Genomic DNA, 26,020 nt, shown 5'->3' on the forward strand with positions numbered 1-26,020 from the left:
CCCGTCCGAGCCTTTTGGCCTGGCTGGCCCACCGGAGGCCCTCGGCATCGCCTCTCCCCTTCGCACTTCCCCCCCCCCCCCCCCCACGTCCCCCGCCCCGTGCACGCGCTCGCCTGGCACCTTCGCTTCCACAGCCCGAGACGCGAGTGGCCGGGGCGGCCTCTGTCCCCCGCCGGGACCACCAGTGTGCGCAGGCGCCCCTGCCCCCCGAGTGTGCTCGGACCCCCACCGCCCCCTCCGGTGGCGCTCCTAGCTGGCCACGCTGACGAGCCATCCTGTCCTCCCTCCTGAGGTGCCCGCGGTGGCGGTGCCGGGCGCGTGGGTCAGGTGAGCCACGCGCAGCCCTGAGTCCCGTCACCTGGCCGAGCAGCCCCCCTCGGGCCTGGAACCTCTCGGGCGGCTTCCCTGCCCCACGCGGGGCGGGAGCGCCACGACCTGGCTGCCTGCGTCTCTCCCCGGCGACGGAGAGCGGACCCCAGGGGCACGCCGGTCTTGGGCGCCGATGCGAGCGCAGAGTCCGACCGCTGTGCCCGGGAGGTGGAGGAGGGAAGAGGCATCCGGGCACGGCCCGGACCACCCCCCCCCCCCGGGGCACTGGAGGTGAGACAGGGGTGAGGTGCCGTGGGAGCCACGGGGGAAGACAACCCAGCAGCCAGGCAGGTGGGTGGCGGCCGAGGCACCCCGGGGGACTGGGCGCACTTGTCGCCAACTCGTCATTCCAATTGCAGGACACGTCGGTCCCTTCCATCCTTGGGCAAAGGGGCCGGCGTGTTACCCAGTGGTCCCTTTCGCCACCTCCGCGCCCCACCCCACACCCCCGATGAGCGGCGTCCTCCACCACCCCTCCCACTCACGCACACTTTTCCCAGTTGCACTTTTCACAGTTTCCCATCCCGCCTCGTCCTGTGCCTCGCCATGATAGGCGCCCTTCCTCCCTCTGTCCACCCCTGTACCCGTCCTGTTCTGTTGAAGCCTCCCAAGTCCATTGCACACCTCAGTCTTTCTCCTGCCACATCAGTCCCCACCGCAGGGCTGGCTGAATTGCAGAGCTCGACCCTGGGCTCAGGTAGTTGGTGGAGGGAAAGGGAATGTGGGCCCTGGCGGTTTGCCAGCACCCAGGCAGTGGAGGTGAGAAGGGGTGCAGATATTGGGAATGGAGGGGGAAAACCCAGCGGCCACGCAGCTGGGAGGGGGGCAGAAGTACCTCGGGGACAGGGAGGTCCTCTATCTATGGTGTTATTCAATTTGAGGCCCCATACTCTCCATCCTATGGCACCGTTGCCAGCGTGGTACCCAGAAATAGCTTCCTCCCCCTGTGTTGCGCTACCCCCAATCAGCAGCACACCCCCCCCCCCAACCCCTGTTTCACTTTTAACAGTTTCCTCTCCCCACGTTGCCTTACACCCATCCTGGATATGTTCCAAGTCTCTCCTCAGTCATGTATATCTTCTCCTGATGTTCAAGTTTTTTTACAAAGAAACATTTCCACCACAATCATGCATCAGGTTGGGAAATTGATTATTGAGTCATACATAAATTAAAATTCTAACAGCCAAGGGAATCGTGGGTGATACCAAAGCTTGGTCGCTCCTAGAAATAGTTTTTTCCCAGAACATTAGAGGTAGGATGCTCCTGCTGACATGTTGATTTATGAGTGGTAGCCCTTTAAGACTGTGTGGGATGAAATTTCTGTTGTTTTAAGGTCTCACTGTGATTAATATTTTTGGAAGCCCTAGGAATAAAATATCATTTGTGTAATTGCCATCTAGGTCTTGGAATTAATATTCTATGTTATATCTTTGACCTCATGCCTTTCTATATGGCCAGTCTCTGGCTTGTCATATTTTTAGCCTTATTAGCTTTTATCGATATTTGTTGGGGCATTTGGCGGTCCCAGCCAGTAGAGCACATGACTCTCGATTTCAGGGTAATGAATATTAGCCTGTTGCGCATGAAGCTAAAATAAAGTAAAACCCTCCTGTGAAATGTGCCCTCCTTGTATGCGGAGGAAAGGAACATTTTTATCTTGCAAGGCAAAGGGACACAGAGAAGAATCTGAATATTTGCAATATTTGAGAAAGAGTGTTGGTGAGGATTCGAGGAAGTGGTCCATATCATCCAGTCTTTTGGAAGTCAAATTATAGTACAAAGGTTTTAGAGAAAAATTTGGATGTATGTAAATTTTAAATGTGTTTATCATTTATCAAACAGTTCAACTGTGGGAATTTATCTTAATATTTGCACCGGTGGGCAAAGTTGTATGTTCATTACTTCATTATTGGTGTCCTAGAAAACTAGGCAATATTCCCCATATTCATAGCTAAGAACTTGTTTATGAAATATACAACACAATATAATTGTTTAAAAGAGTCAGTAGGTAAGCACATATATTAGTTATACTTTTGTGGTAGTCAGCTTGTAAGATAGTTTCTGATGATCACCACCTCCTGGTTTCCAAACCGCCACAGTCCTTTCCCACATTGTAGTGGGATTTGTCTTTGTGAATGACAGAACATAGCCAAAATCTAAGTATGTCACTTCTAAGATTTGTTTAGAAAACGCTATGGTTTCCACCCTGGGCTCTCTCTCACTCTCTCTTTCTCTCTCCTAACTTTCTTTGGGGAAGGCCAATGAACATTTTGCACTGATTCACAGGCAGCCTAGGAGTGGCCCAAAGGGGGAGGAACAGGGTTTAAGTGAACCACCATCCACACGAGCTCTGAATTGGGCCCCCCATTGTAGTTAAAGCTTCAGGTAACTGCAGGCCCAGGCAACGGCTTGACAGTGACTTCACGAGGACGCGGAAGCAGAAACCGTGAAGCTAAGTTGTTCCTGGATTCCTCACTCCAGAAGCTGTGACATAATACATGTTTCTTCTTTGAAGCTGCTAAGGTTTGGAGTAATATAACATGTGCTCCGTAGAGAACAAGCTAACGATATATCAGTTGTCTGTAGATAACTAATACAAATTACATGTTAAAAAAGTAAATTGTACCATAGTGAATTTATAATATGAAAAATGATAAATCATGAAAAATCATAAATCATATAATTATTTTCATAGAAACTCTCGAAATTCAAAATACAATAATATGGCAAGTAGGGGCTCATATCATTTGTCCCCCAGTCTTATTTAAATGTGCTTAGGGGGCCTACATGGCTCAGTCGGTTAAGGGTCCGCATCTTGATTTTAACGGGGTCATGGTTTTGTGGTTTGTGGGATCAAGTCCCACGTCAGGCTGTGCGCTGACAGCACAGAGCCTGCTTGGGATTCTCTCTCTGCCCCAACCAAGCTCATGCTCTCTCTCTTTCTCAAAATAAATGAAATTTATTTTTAAAATGTTTTTAAATGTTTTTACAATTAATTTTTTAAATTGATGTATAAATGGCATGCAATAAAATGGACACATTTAAAGTGCACTATTTTGGGGGCGCCTGGGTGGCTCAGTCGGTTAAGCTTTCAACTTCAGCTCAGGTCATGATCTCACGGTCCATGAGTTCGAGCCCCGCGTCGGGCTCTGTACTCACAGCTCAGAGCCTGGAGCCTGTTTCAGATTCTGTGTCTCCCTCTCTCTCTGACCCTCCCCCATTCATGCTCTCTCTCTGTCTCAAAAATAAATAAACGTTAAAAAAATTTTTTAAAAAGTGCACTATTTGGTAAGGTTTGATGTTTCCTCACGTCCCTCTGTAATCTCCCCCTTCTTGTCCCCTCCAGGCAACAACTGGTTTGCTTTCTGCCACCACTGAGTACTTTTGTTTTCCAGAGCACGCTGTCTGCTAGAATTTCCGTGATTATAAAAATGTTTTAGGGGCGCCTGGGTGGCGCAGTCGGTTAAGCGTCCGACTTCAGCCAGGTCACGATCTCGCAGTCCGTGAGTTCGAGCCCCGCATCGGGCTCTGGGCTGATGGCTCGGAGCCTGGAGCCTGTTTCCGATTCTGTGTCTCCCTCTCTCTCTGCCCCTCCCCTGTTCATGCTCTGTCTCTCTCTGTCCCAAAAATAAATAAAAAAACGTTGAAAAAAAAATGTTTTATATTTGTGTTTTCCACGATGGTAGCCACTAGTCACATGTAGCTATTGAGCACTTGAAAAGAGGCTCGTCCAAATTGAGAAATCCTGTAAGTGTGAAATACACACTCAATTTCAAAGACTCAATATGAAGACAAGAGTGTAAAACATCCATATATTTTTATACCAATTATACATTGAATTAGCATTGTATGGGGTATATTGGATATTATGGATTACATTGTGTCCCCTCAAAGTCCGTACATTGAAGTCTTAAGTCCCAGGACCTCAGAGTGGGAGCTTATTTGGAAATAGGATGTCTCTCTCCTATGCAATGAGGATGAAGTGAGATTGCAGTAGAGTGGGCTGCTAATACAATGTGGATGCTACTCACCCATATTAAAAGGGGAAATTCAAATACACAGACATACTCACGGGGGAAGAACCCCAGGTAAAGTCTGGAGTCCTGCTGCAAGCAAGGAAATAGCAGCAGCTAGGAAGGAGGCCTGGAACATATCCTTCTCTAGTATCTTCAGAAGGCGCATGACCCTGATGACACTTTGATCTGGCTTCCAGCCTCTGAAACTGTGAAGCAATAAATTTATGTTGGTCAAGCCAGTCAGTTCATGGTACTTTATTATGGCAGCTATTTAAAATTAATATGTTGGGGTCGACTGGGTGGCTCAGTGGGTTAAACGTCCGACTCTTGATTTGGGCTCAAGTCCTGATATCATGGTTTGGGGGTTTGAGGCCCACGTAGGGCTCTCCACTGACCTTGAGGAGCCTTCTTAGGATTCTCTCTCCTTCTCTCTCTGCCCCTCCCTAACTTGTTTTCTGTCTCTCAAAATAAATAAAAACTTTTTAAAAACTTAATACATTGGATTCAAAAAATATGTTATTAAATTAATTTTAGGGGCCCCTGGGTGGCTCAGTCGGTTAAGTGTCCAACTTCGGCTCAGGTCATGATCTCGCAGCTTGTGAATTCGAGCCCTGTGTCAGGCTCTGTGCTGACATCTCAGAGGCCTGGAGCCTGCTTTGGATTCTGTGTCTCCCTCTCTCTCTGCCCCCTCTGCTGTTTGCTCTCTGTCTCTGTCTCTCTCTCAAAAATAAACATTAAAATTTTATAAATTAATTTTATATGTGCCTTTTTTTAAATACTCCCTTTTGGAGAAGGCCCTGAATCTGCCCTCTTCAAACACCCTACAGAACAGATGTACGAATTTCTGAAAAATCAAGCAATCCCATTTTAAACAAAACAACAAGCATATTCCTTATTTTGTGGCATGGCGGCTAAGGTGATATAGACCCCCAGAGGAAACTTTTCCACAGTTAAGGCAACAAGAATGGAATCAAGCTCCCCACACCTATGATGGAACAGATACCTATTCCTACCCTTGCCCCTCTGGAGTGTGTATTGTGACCACATAAGGAGTTGTGATGAGATCACAGTAAAGAATTATGGGGGGTGCCTGGGTGGCGCAGTCGGTTAAGCGTCCGACTTCAGCCAGGTCACGATCTCGCGGTCCGTGAGTTCGAGCCCCGCGTCAGGCTCTGGGCTGATGGCTCGGAGCCTGGAGCCTGTTTCCGATTCTGTGTCTCCCTCTCTCTCTGCCCCTCCCCCGTTCATGCTCTGTCTCTCTCTGTCCCAAAAATAAAATAAAAAACGTTGAAAAAAAAAAAAAAGAATTATGGTGGAGGTGAACTGTAGCACAAGTCTGTAAGAATAAATCATTTATTTGACTTTTTCTCTGGTTTTTTTTATACGAAGAAGGAAATAGCTATCCGATCATCAAACGTATGAGGTGAGCCCTCAGCAAAATTGTCAGTTAATTGCTTTTTATTTCTCTCCTTCCAACCCTTCCCTGAGCTGCCCTGTCTTCTCACTGGCCCTCTCCCTAATTGCTGGCATTCCCAGCATTCTGGATCTTTGTCTCCTCTGATGAAACTACCAGCCTGAGAAGGTGATTCTCCCTGTGGTGTTAAATGACTGTCCTCAGCTAGGGGTGAAGGTTGGTTATAAGAAAACAAAACCCACTCGAACTAGATTAAATAGTGACTGTAAGCCAATGAGAGGAAACCTCAAAGCTATTTAAAGACGGGAGAAAAAGCATGACGTGAGCCGGCTGAAAGCGAGACTGGAAGTGTGTTTGGCAAGCCACGATTCGAAGACGTGACCACTCGCGTCTGCTTTTTTCTCTACTTCTCTCCAGTTTCGACCAACTCCCTCATTCTCTCTTGCTCTCTCACTCTCTCCCCTTTCCGTCCTCCAATCCTTCTTCTCCTTCTTCCTTCCTTCTCTCCTTCTTCCGTCCTCCATCTCCTTCTCTCAGATGGCAGGTTTTACTTTCACATGACCTAAGGTGGATGATTTGAAAAGCTCTTTCAATTAAAGACCTGCCGTAACCTACCTAAATCGGTTGCAACGCGGTTCAATTTCAAAGAGCATCTGATTGGTCGTTGGTCATCACGTGAGCTCCCTCCTTCCTGGGTAATGATAGGCCCTGGCCGCCCTGAGGTGGGAGGGGAGTGAAGGAGTTAGGAGAGGGCTTTTCCAACCTGCAAGACAGAGGGCTGTCTCTTCTATCTAGGAGCGGGGCGCAGGGAGTGGAGCACGCGTGTCAGGTTTCTGCTGACGTTGCCTATTGAAAATAGATATTGGCATTACCTATTGTCCCCTGTGGGTCTGGATGTATTGTGAAAAATACTGTAAAAAGTATATACGTACAATTTCATAAATGCTAGAGAGATCATCCCCATTAGGGAAGAGATGATTTTTTTTTACCTTCCCTTTTTTCACTTCTTACTTTTCAAAATGCTCTATTATATATGTGAATTTAAATATGCGGCTCACATTACATTTCTACTGGACAACACTGCTCTCGGGGTATACTTAGCAACAAATGGATCCCATCAGGTTTACCGGAGAGCTGTTTCTTCTGCTCCTAGTCCTTTGGTGATGCCTATCTACTCCACATCCCTAGTAAATACGGAAAGTCAATCTCTGTTTGGCAAACAGCAACTGGTCCTGCCTTTGATATTTACCTAGAACACTCTCCCATTTATATGTAATCTAGCTCTCAAAATCTCAGGTCCTCTTGATGATCTATTTGGAAGAACTCTCTGACTTTGACACTTGATACTCTCTTCTGAGCACGTTTTTAAATCTGCCCTTCAAATCCACAAACTTCTAGCCATAGACATTTTTGCTGGCAACATGGATGGTTATGCGCCCATCCTGATCCCATGGGAGCTATCCTATTGGGCAGGTGTGCTTGATTTTGCTTTAGGAGAACTAAACAATGCCGTATTATTCAATCATGAACAATGACATTGTTCTAGGAATTATAGAGAGCATCTTACTACCATTGTGTAATTCAGCAAAAATAAGTGTTACGTATCTATTAGGATCTCTGCTTTGGAGAATTCAGTCTGTTGATGTTACTCTTGAGTTGTGGAAAGAGACAATTAGAGAAATGGACAGGATAACCGATAAGTGGTAAGTGCAGATGAGAGAATGAGACAGGAAGGTATAAGGGGACCTAGGTTATAGCACTGAAGAGAGAGATGCCCTGGGGGCTCCTGGGTGGCTCAGTCAGCTGCGCGTCCAACTTTGGCTCAGGTCATGACCTTGCAGCTCGTGGGTTTAAGCCCCTCATTGGGCTCTGTGTCAGGATCTGTGTCGGGCTCTGTGTCGGGCTCTGTGCTGACGGCTCAGAGCCTGGAGGCTGCTTCAGATTCTGTGTCTCCCTCTCTCTCTGCCCCAACCCACTTGCATTCTGTCTCTGTGTCTCTCAAAAATAAACATTAAAAAAAAGAGAGAGCGATGCCCTGGGTCAACTCACAGCCCTTGTCTGGACTATGGTTTCCTCGCTTACACAAATGAAGGGTTGGACTTTAACTCTTTAGTCTTATGATTCCTTTTTTTTTTTTTTTTTTTTTACATATATAGTAGGAAAAAAAGATACTCCTTTCCATGGACAATCATGCTCAGACATTTCAACTTTCCTACCTCAGAGAGAATTCCGAATATTCGTGAACAACTTTCTGAAATGGGGAAAGATATCGTATCTCTTATTATGAGCACGAACCACACCACCTGTATTCCTGCCCTTGTTCACAGGTTGTCTTAATCCTCAAACCACTGTAGATCTTGCATAGACAGTTTAGAGTGCTCTCTGATGCCTCAGAAATGCCACTCCCGACCTTGGAATGCTGAATAGAATTTTCTATAAGTTCTGATAAATGTGTTGGGGTAGGTGGCCAGGAAATCTTATAGGAAGCATTATTAAAAATTCAAGCCCAGGATACACACAGTTCTGTCTAATCTGAGGCAACAGAGCAAGGCTCTAGGAGATATGTGCACATAAAGGCTCTGGATCTTCTGGAAGGGATAGATCTCTCTTCCTCTGCTCATCACACACTTACACATTGAATTTAGCACATATACCTTTAAAGTTCTACCTGAGGCCGAAGAGCAAGTTCCTTTACTTTCTACACTGTCATGTCAAGAGTCTGTCCCAGAAGGCTGCAAAAACAACCAATCTTCATAGGTTCTTTATCAATTCCATTGACTTCATTTCCTAATAGCAAAACAAAACACCCCAAAACCCAAACCCAACCCCACAAAAAAAACCCCAAAAAAGACCAACCAACCAACAAAAAACCCTGGGCTCTCTTAGTATATGGGAGGAGTCATTGGTGGGGTGGGGATGGGCGTTCTTTTATTGACACTTGTTAACTAGAGAGTGGAATATTCATTACTTGGGGCAGGAATTTCTTGGATGCAGGGTTTCTGCCTCTCTTTCCTTATTTGGTCAGGTGTTGCCTACCATGGTATCCGCCATCTTGGGCCTGTCTGTTTTCATCCCGCTTCATGTGGAGTGCTGCCAGGACAGGCCTCTGACTTTCCCCCTAGCTGGCCACGACTTCCTTGTTGCAGACATCCAGGCATCCTGTTAGAACCTAACTAACTGCCTGCTCTAACACGGTGACTGGCTTTGTTTCCCACAGTCGTTTGGCCTGATTAAAATTTTAGGTGCTTTCCCTTGACAGGAGGGAGTCCATCTTGTTTGTTAGCTGTTGCTGTCTAATCATTGGGGTCTTTTTTTCTCACCAGTGTTAGCCAGTGAGTACCACCCAGTCCTGAGCTCAGAGGACGTGGCAAGTGAATATCTGTAGATTTGGCCTGGATTCCCTAGTTCAGTGCTTTCCAAAAGCCGTTCCCCAGCCACATAACTCCTTGAGAGAGGTTTTTCAGAAGGAAGGGCTCTGTGGTCAAAATAATGCAGACATTCTGCATACACTGTTCCTCTCCTTGTATATTCATAATGCCCATTAAACGCTCCAAGAAGCCTTATTGCAAAGAGAACTTTCAAACTAAATTTTATAAGGCGTTTGCCAAACCTCGATAACCACAAAATCTTTTTTCCTCTGTAACTTTTATCAGTGTCGTTCAGACCAGATGTGGCCCACTGTCACCCTTTGGGAAATGCTGACCCAGTGCTTTATTTGGGAAGTCACAGAGAAGAAGAGAACCTCTGAAGACATCCTGGGCTCCCTGACTGCCATTGGCCTTGGCCTTAGCCCCTGGCTTGAGTGACTTCACAAAGGTTCCCCCACAGGGGACCTGTTTATTCCAAATCTCTGACTGAACCACTCATTTTCCCCATCCCTCCCCTGTGAGGTCTAGCGATTGTATCCATTTTTCCACCTTGGTGTCAAATCACTTTCTGCTTGCTGATGGGACTCCTGCAGTGGCAGTGGACGTGGAACCATCTTTTTCTGTGCAGAGAGACTTTCAAAGCTCAAAGGGAAACTGGAGAAATTGTAAAGTCAAATGGAGCCAGGGCCCTCAGGCAAACGGCCTCTCATCTCAAGGTGTAACAGCACTGGTCGTGATGGGGTTTTAGGGTGAGGGTGGAATTTGGAGCTGAGGGCCAAGAAAGATTTCTTGAAGCCATCTTTGGTGCAAAAAGGTGATTTTATTAAAGCACGGGGACAGGACCCATAGGCAGAAAGAGCTGCTCTGGAGTTATGAGGAGTGACTGGCCCTACACTCTGGACTTGGGGGAGGCAAAGCCAGAACGTAAGTTTCCAAAGGGGTCCCCACACGTCAAAGACCCACAGATCACTGGAGGCCCAGCCACTGCCAAGTCATGGCTGCCCTTCCCTCCCGCAAAGCATCATCAAGACGGTAGGGGTTCCTGGAGAAATGTTCTACTCTGCCAGCCTCAAGTATTTGTCAATGAACTGCAAGTTATAAGGAAATTTAATTTTACCTGCCATTTCCTTCTGCTTTGGTTTCCCACACCACCTGGAGGGGAGGGTGATGTTAGGGCTCCAGGAAACTGAGTCTATAGGTTTCTGGAGATTAGGCCATTGATAAGATTGCCCCTCTCTCGCAATCCACCAAGATCCCCGTAAACTGATGGAGACTCTATCATCCAACCATCTGTTCTCCATCCCCTCCCCTGTCCTGGGGCAGCCAGGAGTGCCCGCAGAACGTCACAAACATCCCACCTGGAGAGGGGTGCGTGCCAGCCTGTACTTTGCCCCCAGCCTGCCCCATCGTCCCTCATCAGTAGAAACATCTGTTCAGGACATAGATTTCCTCCTCCTCTAGCCCCTCTTCTGACAGCAACCTGGCTAAGGAGCCTTCCACCACCCATTAGCCTCCAGAGGAAAAAAAAAAAGAGCCTGTGATCTCCAGACCTAACCGGTAACAGGCCCCACCTTCACTGGGTTTTCTGAAGATCAAGGCATGGTCTCAGCCCACCCAGTTCTGTAAGGACTCACGGCAAATGTATTTTCACAGATTTTAGACAGAGGCTCCTCAAATAGATGAAAATTCAGTACATTCTGCTTCTACTTTCAAAATAAGTCCAGCAAACTTACCACCAGCAAGTGGGTCCAAGCCACTGTCGTCCCTCGCTCGGATTACTGCACAGGCTTCCGACCGGTCTCCCTACGCTCACCCTTGACACCCTACAGTCTGCTGTCACCACGACAGCCAAAGCGGTCCTTCTAAGATGTGCGTTGTATTTGCCGCTTCCTTGCTTAAACTAAGCAAGAGCTTGTCCCTGCACTTGAGAACAAATGCTAAAGCTTTGCAGGGTTCCACGACGTGATCCATGATCTTGACCTCACTGTCTGACCTCATCTACTGCTCTTCCTTGAACACACCAATTAGACCTCTGCTCAGGGCTTATGTTAACTTCTGTTTCTGGAATGTTCTTCCTTACAGATATCCACATCATGCCTCATCATGGCCTTGATTCAAATGTCACCTTATCAGGGAGGCCTCCCTGATCATTCACTAGAACTCCAATCCACCCCTTCACCACCTCCTAATCCCTGTCTCCTGCTTTATTTTCCCTCGTACTTCCTGCCAATCGACGTACCCTATGTTCCCTTGTTTAGCTGTGTATTGCCTGACTACCCTGCCTCCCATCAGAACGACAGCTCCAGGAGAGCAGGGCCTTTGAATTTGCTCACTGCCTTATGCCTTAGAGTGTCTGGCACATGATAAAACACTCAATAAAAATTCTTCAGCGTTTGACATCAGAAATGTAAACCTAGAAAGTCCTGTATAAACGATATAGTCCACACTCCTCGCCGACGCGAGGCTCAAACCATGAGATCCTGACCTGAGCTGAAGTCGGACGCTCAACAGGCCGAGCCACCTAGGCACCCCGACAACTTGCTTTTTGCGCTCAGTATTGATAGTGCGCTCAGTATCACAAGCATCCCTCCACTTCATGCTGTCCAGGTAAGTTATCGCTTAAAAAATCTGTTCTACGTCTAAAGACACTCAGGCTAAGTTACGAAACGTAAGTGGATATATTTCAGTGCGTGGGAGAAGACGGCCCTGCAACATACGCTCCTCTATATTGGAAACTTTCTGAATTAAAAAGTAAAGACGTGAAATGACTTTGGAAGAGTACCTGTGATGTACTGTGTGGGTCATGTCCAGGTACAGAGGTGCTTACTTTAAGCCTACACCTGGAACTCTGGGGGGTGGGGTTTTGAGTTTCTGAGGGCTGGGAGAGAGTGCTGGAGGAACTTGGACAAGACAGTCCCTGAACAGGCCAGGACACAGATCCCAAGCCAGGCCACCTTCCCTTCTGAGGTGAGGACCCTTCTCTTGCAGACCCTTGGCTACAAGTGTCCAGAGTGTGACAGCCAGGCCGGACCGGCCTAGACTCTAAGAGGGAATGAACTTAAAGCTGACGGCTTATTTCTTCCGGGGCTATAGACTAGCTTTCTCCTTTTTGAGGATGGTTTGATTTTTCCACTATGGGAGGCATTCACTGCACACTTCTTCTCACATTCCCTTTTTTTCCTGGACCGATCACCTGGACTGATCCCAGTATAGCTGATCTCTCCAGCAGCAAACCTTGCTCCTTCGCACCACTGCACCGGGAGAAGGTTGACTAAGAAACCCCGTCCAGAAGCTGGACTGACCTCTGCATCCTGACTCCCACCTCCTTCCAAGGGCCCCCTGAGCTTTCCACAGGGTTCTCGGGCCTGAGGAGAAAATGGCCACTTATGGGACACAGGTTTTCAGTTTCTCTTTTTTAAATAACTGGTTTCCTTTGAGTTAGGCAAATAACAATATATTACCAAACAGCCAACTTTACTGAAGCTTAAAGCCCTGAGACGCTGCGCCTGTTTAGTGTAGCCGTTAGTGTCTCTGCCTGCCACCTGGGACAGTCAGGTTCCATTCGCCGTCGGGCAAATGACAAGGACGTTTTGTTTTCTTTCCTCCATTTCTACCCTCACGTCTCGAAAAGTCTCCTCCTTTTGTCATGCAGAGCCTTTCCAGCAGGCCTCTGGGACGTTGCCCCTCGGGACGCCAGCTACAAGGACGTGGCTCAAGAGGAGGGCGTTCCCACGGTTCAGGCACATCCTCCTTCCGGCGCGCCCCTCCCCCTCCCCGGCCCCGCCCCTGCCCCCGCCCTCTCCCGTCAGAGAAAAGGGACTTGATAAAGGAGGGGATTCAAATCCAATCAATGCAGGCTTCAGCTAGCTGGTTTCGGTTATTTCAGTGTTGCAAATCCTAGAATAGAAAAAGACTGAATTAAAACGACTGGATCAGAAAACAAAAGGCTGCGTTGCATTGGCCGGGAATCGAACCCGGGCCTCCCGCGTGGCAGGCGAGAATTCTACCACTGAACCACCAATGCTTTTGGCTAACGCTTTGTGGTGGCATCCCTTAGCTTCATCTCTGTCTCGAGCTCCGTTCCACGATGTGAATCAGGCTCCCGCTTGAGTCACCGCTGACTCACCAGTTTGAAAATATTGTCTTTATGTTCCAAGACAGAGAACGTTAGGACTCAAAAAAGAACAACAACAACATAAGCTATTTAAAGTCCTGACTCTGAGGCTCTATTGGCATGACGATGACACGCTTTCGGCTCTCCCGGCTCATCAACCATCCAGGGGGCGCATTTGTCCTCGTGGGGAGTTGCGACCTCAAGTGGTTTCGGATCTCGCTTCGGGCCGGCAGGGAGGAGCTGGAACTTTCCCCTCCACGCCGAGCCAGGAGCGGGTAACCGGCAGGCGGCGCGACGGCGCGGGATGAAGGGCTCCTGGAGGCCGAGCCAAGCAGCCCGGAGTCCCAAGGGCTCAGGCGTCCGACGCGGCCCGCGAGAAACCACCAGCGAAGTGGCCGTGGGCACCGACCCTAGCCCCACGTGCTCGTGGGTCGGCGTGCTGCAGGGAGGCGGGGTGGCGGCTGCCAGTCACCCAAGACCAGGGCACGCGCCCAGCGCCCGGCTAGGTGGCCTTCAGGACCACGCGCGGCTGGTGCGCGCGTAGCTAAGAGGCCGGCGCACCACCTGCTTGGACGCCACGCGCGCAGGTTCGCGGTCCCGGCGGTGCTGGCGGACCTGAAGCACTGACCCTTGCAGGGGGCCGAGGGAGGGCGGCAAGGCCTGGGTGCGCGTGTCCCCCCCGGGGGGCAGGAGACGTCCTCCTACCCCCAGGACGTCTCTTCCATGGTGCTGGGCCAGGTGCAGGAGATTGGTCACGGTGCCCGCCTACCTCAACGACCCGCAGCGCCAGGCCACCAAGGACACCGGTGCCATCGTGGGGCGCCACGGGCTGCGGATCATCAACAAGGCCACGGCGGCCACCATTTCAGACGGGCTGATCAGTGCGGCGCGGGGGAGCAAAATGCGCTCATTTTCGACCTGGGTGGGAGCACCTTCGACCGTATGCATTCTCGCTGTCGGCGCGGGTGTCTTCGAGGCTCCTGAGGCTGGGTGGGGAGGGCTCGACGACAGGTTGGTGAGCCGCCTCGGGAAGGAGTTCCGACGGAAGCACGGGAAGATTTCCCAAGAGGACAGGCACAGAGTACAAGTGCGGGAAGTCCTTGCCTGGCCGGAGCACAACCAGCTGGCAGAGAAGGAGGACTATGAGAATCAGAAGAGGGAGCTGGAGCAAAGTCTGTCACCCCACCTTCCCCAGGCTCTACGTGTCCCTGGGGGTAGCCGCTGTGGAACTGACACTGGCCAGGGAGCCCCCCACCCCTCCCCGGTAGTGGCCTCCTCACTGAGCAGGTTGATTGAATGGTCCCTCCTGGCAGGTCATCTGTGATGGTAAGGCCTGGGCTTGTGGGCCCTCTGTCTTCTGTGATCCTGCCCTGAACTTGAAGAATGGGAGTGCAGAGGAATCTTCCAATCAGGGAGCTTTCTTCTCGCCGTGCTGTACCACTGAGGTCTGTGCCCGTGTCGCTTGTGAAAATCCTTTTCTCTCCCATTTCAGACGGGCAGAAGTCATCATTATTAACATTTGTGTGGCACTTCAACATCGCTTTTGCCTACTTTGGTGCTGTTGTTACCTGCATGTATGGATTTTGTTAATATATGGGTTTTTGTGGAACATACATGGAAATAAACATTTAAAACTCCTCCTTAGTTTTCAGTCCAGTTAAATGCATAAAGAGGCAAGGCTTTCAGAAGCAGAAACTGTCAGGGTGGGTGCTGAAGGAAGTGAAGAAAACTCACAAGCCTGTGCGTGTAATTTCCACAGGGGAAAACAGGCTAAGGGAGAGTTTGAGGCAGACATGTCCAGTGGGAACTGAAGTCTGAGAGCTGATAGGAGCGAGCTGTGAGTTACCTGCTCCAAGAGGAAAGGAGATGAGAGTTGGAAAAGTAGAGAATGGAGAGAAACTTTAAGTCCCAGCAAGGTTCCCATGTGTGACCCTAAGATTAAAAAAAAATCCTGTATTGGGATTCTAGTTTAGTTTGTCTGTCTATATGTCCTAATACACTGACAAGATAGTTTATATGATAATTAGCTGGCTCTAATCGAGTTACTTTATCCATCGTTCCTTTTTTAAGCTTGTTCATTTATTTTGAGAGAGAAAGAGAGAGCGTGCGCATGTGGGGGAGGGATAGAGAGCGAGGGAGAGAGAATCCCAAGTAGGCTCCACACTGCCATTGCTGAGCCCCATGCTGGGGCTTGAACGCACCATCCATGAGAACCATGAGAACTGTGAGATCATGACCCCAGCTGAAATCAAGAGTCTGAGGCTTAACTGACTGAGACCCTTAGGCGCCCCTATCCATGTCGTGTTAGGGAATAAACCCCACGTCCTGGACTCTGGAATGTAGAGTATCCTGTCTCTGGAGAGTACATCTAGGGGTGTAATTAAAGTTACTATTGATCTTGTGTGTGAGAGGTTTCTGGTTTCTGCTGATGGGCCCTAAGGGTGATGATTAATAATAATAATGATGATGCCAGCCCTGTATCATAATAGCAATACTGAAACCAGATTGCGTAGGTTTTCAGCTCTGTTCCTTTATATCTGGTGGAAGTTAAACTTCCCAAGGTTTGGGGGCACCTGGGTGGCTCAGTCAGTTAAGTGTCTGACTTCGGCTCAGGTCATGACCTCATGGTTCATAGGCTCGAGTTCTGCATTAGGCTCTGTGCTGACAGCTCAGAGCCTGGAGCCTGCTTCGGATTCTGTGTCTCCCTCTCTTCTCCTCCCCCCCACCCCCAAATAAAAAAACATAAAAAAAACAAACAAACAAACACTTCTCCGAGGTTCAGTCCCTCCTTCTATATAGAGGGGATGATGATGAAATAGGACCTATTTCAGGATTGGTAAGAGGGTTCAGTTAATTAGTACATGTAAGAAACGATAAAGAAAGTTATGCATACAGCATATGAGCCACAAATATTAGCTATTACTAATTATTTTAGTTGAGCGTCAACTATGTAGCAGGTACTTGACATACACAATCTAATTTATTATTTTTTTTTAATTTTTTTTCAACATTTATTTATTTTTGGGACAGAGAGAGACAGAGCATGAACGGGGGAGGGGCAGAGAGAGAGGGAGACACAGAACTGGAAACAGGCTCCAGGCTCTGAGCCATCAGCCCAGAGCCCGACGCGGGGCTCGAACTCACGGACCGCGAGATCGTGACCTGGTTGAAGTCGGACGCTTAACCGACTGCGCCACCCAGGCGCCCCTACACAATCTAATTTAATCCTCACGGCAACATCACAGGGTTTTATTTCTTTGGGGAGATGAGGATTCTGAGGTTCACAGAGGTTAAGCAATTTACTCAAGGTCGCATAGCTGTTAACTGTGGGGGAGGGGCAGGTTAGAACTGAGAATCCCGTCCTGCCTGATTCTAGAGCCTGTGCCTTGTCACCTCACAAACAGGCCATGACTCTACTTGTTATCAAGACTTCCCAGTATGTCGTGAAATTGGCTATGTTATTCCTTTAGAACACAGTTGGAGAGAAAAGGTGTATATTTTATTTATTAGTTATATTATTCACTGATACATGTTTTTTACAGCACGTGGCTGAAGCTGGGAAGTATCTTCGGGCTCAATTTTACTGCCAGTTGAGCAAATGCCGATATAAGAGCAAGGATAAACTTGCATCAGCTAGTTCCCAATTAACCCAGTCCACACTGGGTCTCTCCTGTGAGCAACGGGAAGATAGACTTTTATCTCAGAACTGCAGGCGGGTTTGGCCAGAGCAAGGCTGCATTACAGTTGGTTCAGGGGCGCCTCTTGCGGGTGACGAGGAGATTGCAGAACAACCCACTTGGCCCCACACTTGTCACTTCCCATTTTTAACTGCTCTCTTTTCCTGCACCTGGGCTTAGTGCTGGCCATGCTGGTTTCACAGTGAGAGAACTTGCCCAGAAAAGATGACATCACATACACATTCTATATTACACTTTCCCTTCCCAGAATTTCCTCCCAACTTCCGACTTGGACTTCCCAAGAGGAATGATACTCATGTTGCTGGGTGAATCGGGGAGACCCTGGGCCCTGGGGCCTTCACCCAGTCACACCTGAAGGAGTCACCAAAAGTTCTTGGTCTCGTCACAAGAATGAATCCAAGGACAGACATGCAACACAGAGGTCGAGTGACACAAGTGGGAAAGTTTATTAAAGCGAAAAGTACACTCTTGAGATTTGAGAGCAGGCTAGCAAGGCGGGGGGGGGGGGGGGGTGGAGAGAGAGACAGAGAGGGAGAGGTGGGGTTTGGGTTTCTATCTTTTATTTACAGTTGTGAACTAGGGGGCAGAATATTTATCACTTGGGGCAGGAAGCAGGGTTTCCCGCTTTTTCTTCCTAATTTGGTCAGGGATTTCCTGTTATGGTATCTGCCCTCTTGGGCCTGTTGCTTTGATGGGGCTTCCTGTGGAGTGCTGCCTGGACAGGCCTCTGACCTTCGCACAGCCGGCCACAGCTTCTTGGTTGCTGGCCTCCAGGTATCCTGTCAGAGGTTAAGTAACTTCCTATTCTAACACTCACAGGGTTAAGATAGTTTGTTAGCATTCCAACAACATATTCTCTCTCTCTCTCTCTCCTTAAAAACATATACAGGGTGTAAGAAGGAAAATCGTCTTGTGTTGTGAAAACATTTCAGATCCTCTCATTTGTATGGGATCTATTTTTCCATAGAGGGATTTAAACACACTACTTCATCTACTTTTGAATGAGTCTGTTGTTAATGGTTTAGTTTCTTTGGGGACTATTTCTTGTAAGCCTGATAAGGCATCTTTTTTTTTTTTAATTTTTAAAAAATTTATTCTTGAGAGAGAGAGAGAGAGAGAGGGACAGAGCACGAGCGGGGGAGGGGCAGAGCAAGAGAGGGACACAGAATCCTAAGCAGGCTCCAGGATCTCAGCTGTCACCGGATCCCGATGAGGGGCTCGAACTCACAAGCCGTGAGATCATGACGTGAGCCAAAGTCGGGCGCCCAAACGACTGAGCCGCTCAGGTGTCCTTGATAAGACATCTTTATATTGTATATAGTTGTCAAAGGACAGAATTTTAACTGAGTAAATCTGAAGCTCTAATTGGCTTTTGTAAGTGATTCAAGAATTGGGCAATGTCCATTCTAGCAAGTCAAGGGGAACTCTGAGGCCTTTTACAAAAAAAAAAAAAAAAAAAAAAAAAAATATCGAAGGTTTTTATAGGCAGGAGGGTGGGGCGACAAGTTATTAGCAAAAAAAGAGAAAGGATTGCTCCAGATAAGGTCACCCTCCCTTAGGGGCAAGGGCGGGGTTTCTTACCCTAATTGGTGCAGACTGGAAAATTCCTGACTGACTGGTTAAGACTAAATTTCAGGGAGAGGTTTAAACTGCAATTAGGATTTAAGCCCCAGTTTGGTGACTTGGCCCAGCATAAGTGACTCCACCTTGGACCTGTCCCTTTCTTTCTTTCTTTCTTTCTTTCTTTCTTTCTTTCTTTCTTTCTTTCTTCTTTTGATGTATGTTGATTTTTTCTTTTTTTTCCTTTTCTCTTTTTTTTTTTTTTTTGAAATTTTACATCCAAATTAGTTAGCATATAGTGCAGTAATGATTTCAGGAGTAGAATTCAGTGATTCATCCCCCACATATAACAACAAGTGTCCTCCTTAATGTCCCTTGCCCATATAGCCCATCCCCCACCCACAACCCCTCCAGCAATCCTCAGTTTGTTCTCTATATTTAAGAGTCTCTTATGTTTTGTCCCCCTCCCTGTTTTTATATTATTTTTGCTTACCTTCCCTACTGTTCATCTGTTTTGTATCTTAAAGTCCTCATATGAGTGAGGTCACATATTTGTCTTTCTCTGACCAATTTCGCTTAGCATAATACCCTCCAGTTCCATCCACGTAGTTGCAAATGGCAAGACTTTGTTCTTTTTGATTGCCGAGTAATACTCCATTGTATACACATGCCACATCTTTATTCATTCATCCGTGGATGCATTTGGGCTCTTTCCATACTTTGGCTATTGTTGATAGTGCTGCTATAAACATTGGAGTGCATGTGCCCCTTCAAAATAGCAAACCTGTATCCCTTGGATAAATACCTAGTAGTGTAATTGCTGGGTCTTAGGGTAGTTCTATTTTTAATTTTTTGAGGAACCTCCATACTGTTTTCCAGAGTGGCTGCACTGGTTTGCATTCCCACCAGCACTGCAAAAATGTTCCTCTTTCTCCTCATCCTCCCCAGCATCTGTCCTTGCCCGAGTTGTTAATTTTAGCCATTCTGAAAGGCATGATGTGATAGCTCATTGTGGTTTTGATTTGTATTTCCCTGGTGATGAGTGATGTTAAGCATCTTTTCATGCGTCTGTTAGCCATCTGGATGTCTTCTTTAGAAAAGTGTCTATTCATGTCTTTTGCCCATTTCTTCACTGGATTATTTGTTTTTGGGTCTGTCGTTTTCTTTTTAACATAGTTTGATTAGTGTAATAACAACCATGTCACCCAGTTCCTCCCCAAAAATATTACAACAAATTAAATCAAAATACATGCCCATTACTTAGAAATGAAATCTTGCTACAATCCTCTAATGTAAAAACCAGCGTTTTCTTGCCCTACTCTCAATTCCTCGCAGGCAGCCACTTTCAAGTGTCTTTTGTTTCGGGTTTGTTTGTTTGTTTGTTTGTTTTTTAGGGCCTTTTCATTGCGCAATAACTTTTGATTCACAGAGAGTTGGGAAGATACTACAGAAAGTTACTATATATCCAGGGGTGCCTGGATGGCTCTGCAGGTTAAGAAAGTTACTATATATCCTTCACCCAACTTCCCCTAATGTTAAGATTTTTACATAACCATGGTGCACTTATCAAACCCAAGAAGCTGACATTGGTACAATACAGTTAAGTGAACTATAGAGTTTATTCAGATTTCATGTTTTTCCACTAATTTTTTTTTTTCCAGAAGCCAATCCAGGATACCATGTTGCATTTGGTTATCATATCTTCCCTGATGTGGAAAATGTTGGGGTTCAGAGCCAATGGTCAAGAAAAAAATCCTTGAACCATCTTTGGCGCAAAGAGGTGGTTTTATTACAGTATGGGGACAGGACCCGTGGGCAGAAAGCTGTCCTGGGGTAGTGACAGGTGACTGATTATGTAAGTTCAAGTTGGGAGGGGATTAGGGATAGCAGAAGTCTCTAAGGAATGTTGGAAACAAGGTTTCTAGGACCTTGAGGGGGCTAGCTATTTTTAGGAAAAGGTCATTTATTACTGTTTAGTAAAAAAAAAAACCTCAGTCGTGAGACCCTTCGGATGCATATCTGGGGGCCATATGCCTGGAGGATGATTGCCAACATGTATCTTGGGGGGCAGCGAAAATGAAGTTTCCAAAAGAATTTTTGTATGTTAGACAGGATCCTGTGGGGTTGGGCTAAGGTCGCCTTTTGCCCCTAGCAAAGTGTCAACTTCAAGGCAGCTGAACTCCCAGAGGAAGGTCACTCTGCCGGTCTCAAGGCCTTATCAGTGGGCTGTAGGTAGTAAGGACATTTAATTTTTTTCTTTTGCCTTTGTTTTGTACATCATTCCCGACAATCTGTGACAGTTTCCCAACCTTGTGTTTCATGACCTTGACATTTCCAAGAGCACTGGTCAGTATTCGGCAGATTGTCCCTCGATTTGGGTTTATGTGATGTTCTTTCATGATTAGACTGAGGTTTTTAAGAAGTGCCCATCTCCATGAATTCGATCTGTGGGACTGTGACCTTGATCACATGGTTAAGGTTACACTTTGTTTTTTTACATGTCTCTCTTGTGAATGCATTGCCATCGGCTTTAGCGTAGACACCTTCTGTTCTAAGCGCGGTGTCTGACATAGTGTGAGTGCTCATCTGAAACTGCCTTGGTGAGAAGCAAGGGAAAGGGTAGTCCAAGTTCAAGATCAGCCTGTGCAAAGGCACCTAAATTGGATCGGTGCTGCTCAAGCTTTTGGATGCATGTGCATCACCTGGAGACCTTACGAACTTTGGATTTGGTGGGTCTGAGGTGGTGGCCTGCGACCTGCATTTCTAATAAGCCCCTAGGTATTCACCTAAGCCTCCCACCAGCTCAGTGTACTTACTATACTGCTAGCAGCTTCCTGAGGTCACGGTCTGGTCTAGTAAATAACAAAAAAATGCAGTTTGTCTGGCAAAGTTTCACCAATTTCACCAATTGACCTAAAGATCCTTCCAATCTCACACCTGTGAACCTCACACATTCAGCTTGACAGCTCGTCCCTCTTCCCCAAAGGGCAACAAGGTTTTTTTTCATAGCCACTTCCTCCTCCATCAGAAAGCATCTTATCTGTGACCTTCAGGAAAAAGGAGCTCTCGAAACACCCAACTCCACGAGTTTACCTTTCCTCTGTATTACTTTCCCAGATTTTTTCTGTTGATTTATTTTCCTGGGTTTTGGTGACACAGCAAATCTACTGAATTAGAGTTGGTGGTGGTTTTAGCGCAAGCAGGTAGTCGGGTTTCAACCCCATGTCTGGACGCCAGCAAGGGAGGAGTCAGGGTCAGCTATGGGGAAAGTCAGATACCTGTCCTGGCAACATTCCAAAACTAAAGCTGGAAGAAAGCCGGATCAAATCAGACAGGCCCAAGGCAAAGAAGGCCTGCAACCCTGCTCCCAAAGAAATCCCCTCCCCAAATAATATTCCACCGCCTGGTAAACAACTGTCGATGAAACATAGAGACCCAACTGCTCTTCCTTGAGCGGGCTGCTCTCACATCTGGAGAGTGCACTCTCTCTCCCTTTAATGATCTCTTTTCTGGCACTACTCAACTAGTGTCTGGTCTGTTCTTGAATTTTTCTCTTGGGAGGAGCCTAAGAGCCTGCGATGACATCCCAGGGAGGGGCTGCGCGGAGGCCTCAGGGCCAAGGGGTCTCCCCAGTCCACCCCGCGACAGATGAACTGCCTGCCCTAATATGCTTGGCACATAGGAAGGGCTCAATATATTGTTGTTAGATAAAGGAGTGGATAAATAGGTACCAAGAGGACGGAGTCTAAGGCAGAAACACTTTTTTTTTCAGTTAGGGATAGATCTTAGTGTCAATTGTTTCCTGATTTGCTAGACCAGTCTCCTGCCTGTAACAGAAAAAAATTGATTGTTTCATATTTACAATGAAGCATAAGATTCATATGTAGACACTCAGGACAAAGAGGTGTGGATTAATCAATACTCCCTTCTCCATGAATTCAATTCTATTTGTTGGTGGGAAAAAAAAGTAAAAGCAACTCTTTGTCAGAAGTGGGATTCGAACCCACGCCTCCAGGGGAGACTGCGACCTGAACGCAGCGCCTTAGACCGCTCGGCCATCCTGACTCCGTGGGTGCTGGTGTCTTATTTTCCTTTAGTAGTATTCTACAGTACTGTATCATGACGTTAATATACATCAAAGCTGTATTTATTGTTTTATATAAAATTAGAACTCTCCATGGGGTCCTTGTCAAAGCACGGAAAATAAAACTGTCTCCGACTCCTCTTTCCTACTTCACCATCCTAAACGGTAAGGATCCATTTTAACTTTCGCCCTTTTGAGCCCTCCAATCATTCCTCTAGCGCGGCGGAATCTCGCCAGGGTGGGCCCCTTGCCGGCCGGTCTCCTTCAGACCCTCCGTCCCAAATCGTCGGTACCGAATCCCACGCCCCGCGGATCCAGCGCTGGGACGAGCCCAGTGGCAGAGCTGGGAGCGCGGACGAGAGCAGGGAGCGGGAAAAATCCCTGGGCCGAGCGAGGCGTCTACTTTCCTGCTGGGCTCCGCGCTGCCCCGGCCTCCAGTCCCTGTCCGTAGCCGGAGGATCGGCTAGGAGTAAGGCCGAGGTCCATTCTCTTTAAGGGAAAGCTCCACGCACTTCAGAATCGTGGAACACCGTGGTCCGAGAAGCCACGGCCTCCATTTGCCTTATATAGAAAATTCCCAGAACTTGCGAACGCCAGCGTTGGTGGTATAGTGGTGAGCATAGCTGCCTTCCAAGCAGTTGACCCGGGTTCGATTCCCGGCCAACGCAACTCTTTTTCCTCTTCCCGAGGAAAGCTACACGGGATGCTTTTTTTTTTTTTTTTTTTTTTTTTTTAAAGCCTAAACCCAAACTAGGAACCGCGGGCACTGCCTTCTCTCCCGCACTCATCTGTCGCTGCGGAGCCCCTTCCCCTCCCAGCCGCGTTTGGGTCCAGTGTCCGACTCGGAAGGCTTTCTTTCCTGTCTGCAGCTCCTCCCCGCCTTTCTTTCCCCGCTGCCACCTCTGGAGGGACCTGCGCGACGCCGGGTGCCAGGTACCGAGTGCCGAGCACCGGGAGCCGGGTCTCCGGAGGGCCCTGCGTGCAGGTGCGCGAGGTCCGTGCGGCTGCCCTGCGAGTGCGTCGGGAGAACTGCGCTTGCAGGTACGACAGTAAACTAAATAATTAGCAGAAGTCAATAAATGGACACCCAGCTCAGCCACTGAAGAAAGTCTTAGTACGTTGGGAGCAACTTGGGCATATGAATCCCCTTTTTCAACTGTAAACGTTATGAAATCTAAGTACGCATCCAGTTTTTCCGATGAAAATTTAACGCCCGAGTGTGCAACCTGCTGTCTGTTGAGTGTCCAATACATACTGGTTTGAAGACAAAGTATGAAAAAATTCTAATATCTTCATATTGGTTACACGTCCAAACAATATTTTGGAGATCTTGGGCTAAATGAGATGTGGTATTAAAAGCCACCCGATTCTTAATTTTTAATGTGGCTGCAAGAAAATGTAGATTACATGTAGGGCATTCGGCATGCGTCGCTTGCGACGCGCCAGTCGAGGCAGGAAAAAAGGCACAGCGTGGCCAGCAGCCAGTAAGGTTTCACGGAAGAAGTTGTCCTGGCAAGTTAGAAGTAAGTTTGTAAACAATGACTTGGGAGCCCACTTCGCGGTTTTCCTCGTTAGTATAGTGGTGAGTATCCCCGCCTGTCACGCGGGAGACCGGGGTTCGATTCCCCGACGGGGAGACGACGGAACTCCTTTTTTTTTTTCTCCCTCCCATCCCACTTCCTTGTTTCTACACTCTCTCTTACTGGAGAAATAGAAGTTATTCCTAAATGATTTCAGATTCTCTCCAAAAGTATGCTCGTCACATGCGAATTTCGTGGATGATGGGCAAGAGTACGGGTCTTGCGTTTATTTTGACCCTGGTTCTTCCCTCTGGAAGCGAGTTTCCACCTGATCTACCACTGAAAGAGGCTTGCCACTGGGTGCAACTTTCTCCCATCCGCGTAATTTCGGGCTGCCCGCTGGAGGAGAATCCCGGGATCCAGGCTGTGCCTTGAGCTCTGTATTCCAAATGTCCACTCTCCACCTTGCGGTCTCCCGCACCCAGGACTCAGGAGGCGCTCCTGCTTTCTTCCTCCCGGGCTTGTTGCTAGTCAGCTGTGGCCGGCCAGCGTTCTCAAGTGCACACTCTTTGCGCCGCCTTACTACGACCAACTTGTGCCCACAGAAGGGAGCGCTGGCCTCAGAATCAGAACACCTGCTCTTTTGTCACTAAGAAGCCGTGTGCTTCTGCGCAAGTCATTTATCTCGGGGCTTCGGTTTCTTCATCTGTAACGTGAAGGAGCCAAGCTACAGTTTCTGAGACCCTTTGCGGCTCTACAGTCCTTTGATGTAGTGCCCTGCGGAGCACCTGGGGCACAGTATGTGTTCATTTTTAGAAAAGACAACATTTTTCCTGCGTATAAGAGTAATATATAGTCCTTCTAGAAAATATGGGAAATAAGCAAACCGCAAAAGAGTAAGAGGCACCCATATTTCCATCACCCAGGAAATGCCCATTGTTAATGTTTTGCTGTGTGCTTAGCTCTTTGGCATTTTTTAAATGCCAAGTTGGAATATCACGGTGTGCGTACTGGTTTTTAACCTACCTGAGTGTTACTTACAAACCTGAGTATTTCTATGTTCATTGAATGTTAGTCTAAAACGTTACTTTAATGGCTTCGTTGTGCTATATTAAATGGCCACATTATAGCTTCTTGAACGAATCTCCTAATTTTGAACATTTCTGTTGAGGCAGTTTTTCTCTCTTCTGCTGGAGGAGCTCTTGGAATCTCTGCCTCATACTTTTTTCACCCTCCAGCTATTATTTTCACCATGGCCTCCCTGAAATCTGTGCTAGGTAGACACTTGGTTGGAGGGTAAGCCAGAGATAGGAGAGATTTATTTGCAGATTTGGTTTTCCGGAATCAGGCTATCTCGTCTCTGAGATTTGCTCCTTCAATATCCAGCCAGTCTAGCAGCCTTCAACTTTGCCTCAATGCATGAGGTATAAGACTGGTTTTCTGCCTGAATTTATGTGCCCGAGTCTCATTTCCTGGAGAGTGCCCTCAGAACGAGGATCCTGCCCTTATGATTCCTCCTCCCATAGCTTGAATCCTCTTTTCTTTTTTTTTATTTTTAAATTGTATTTATATCCAAGTTAGTTAACATATACAATGTTCTTTATTTTCTATCTCCTTTGATCGCTTTCCAGTGCCTTATAGATTTTTTTTTAATTTGTCTAGAGTTTGTAATTATTATGGGCACAGTGGTTAGTACCACACAAACTCCCCCACCAGTATGGAAAGGAATTACTTTTTAATTGTATTCATAGCGTTTTTGAACAGAAGTTTCTAATTTTTATGGAGACAAACACTTTCCCTGGTAGTTTCTTAACTTTTTTCATAAGTAGAAAACTCTTACCCACCCCAATTATCAGATCAGTTTTTAGCTTTATTTT

General features: G+C 47.4%; 3 non-coding genes across 3 annotated transcripts; 2 read left to right on the top strand and 1 right to left on the bottom strand.

Moving 5' to 3' along the window:
- Positions 1-13,120: 13,120 nt before the first annotated feature.
- Positions 13,121-13,191, bottom strand: TRNAG-GCC (transfer RNA glycine (anticodon GCC)). Its single transcript has one exon. It is a non-coding gene; the product is annotated as a tRNA-Gly (tRNA).
- Positions 13,192-23,219: 10,028 nt separating this feature from the next.
- TRNAG-UCC (transfer RNA glycine (anticodon UCC)) lies at positions 23,220-23,291 on the top strand. The gene has a single exon. It is a non-coding gene; the product is annotated as a tRNA-Gly (tRNA).
- An 897-nt stretch (positions 23,292-24,188) lies between these two features.
- TRNAD-GUC (transfer RNA aspartic acid (anticodon GUC)) lies at positions 24,189-24,260 on the top strand. The gene has a single exon. It is a non-coding gene; the product is annotated as a tRNA-Asp (tRNA).
- The last annotated feature ends 1,760 nt before the right edge of the window (positions 24,261-26,020 follow it).

This window comes from Puma concolor, chromosome E4, assembly GCF_028749965.1.
Source record: "Puma concolor isolate L17-30 chromosome E4, mPumCon1.1.hap2, whole genome shotgun sequence".
Classification (NCBI taxonomy): domain Eukaryota; kingdom Metazoa; phylum Chordata; class Mammalia; order Carnivora; family Felidae; genus Puma; species Puma concolor.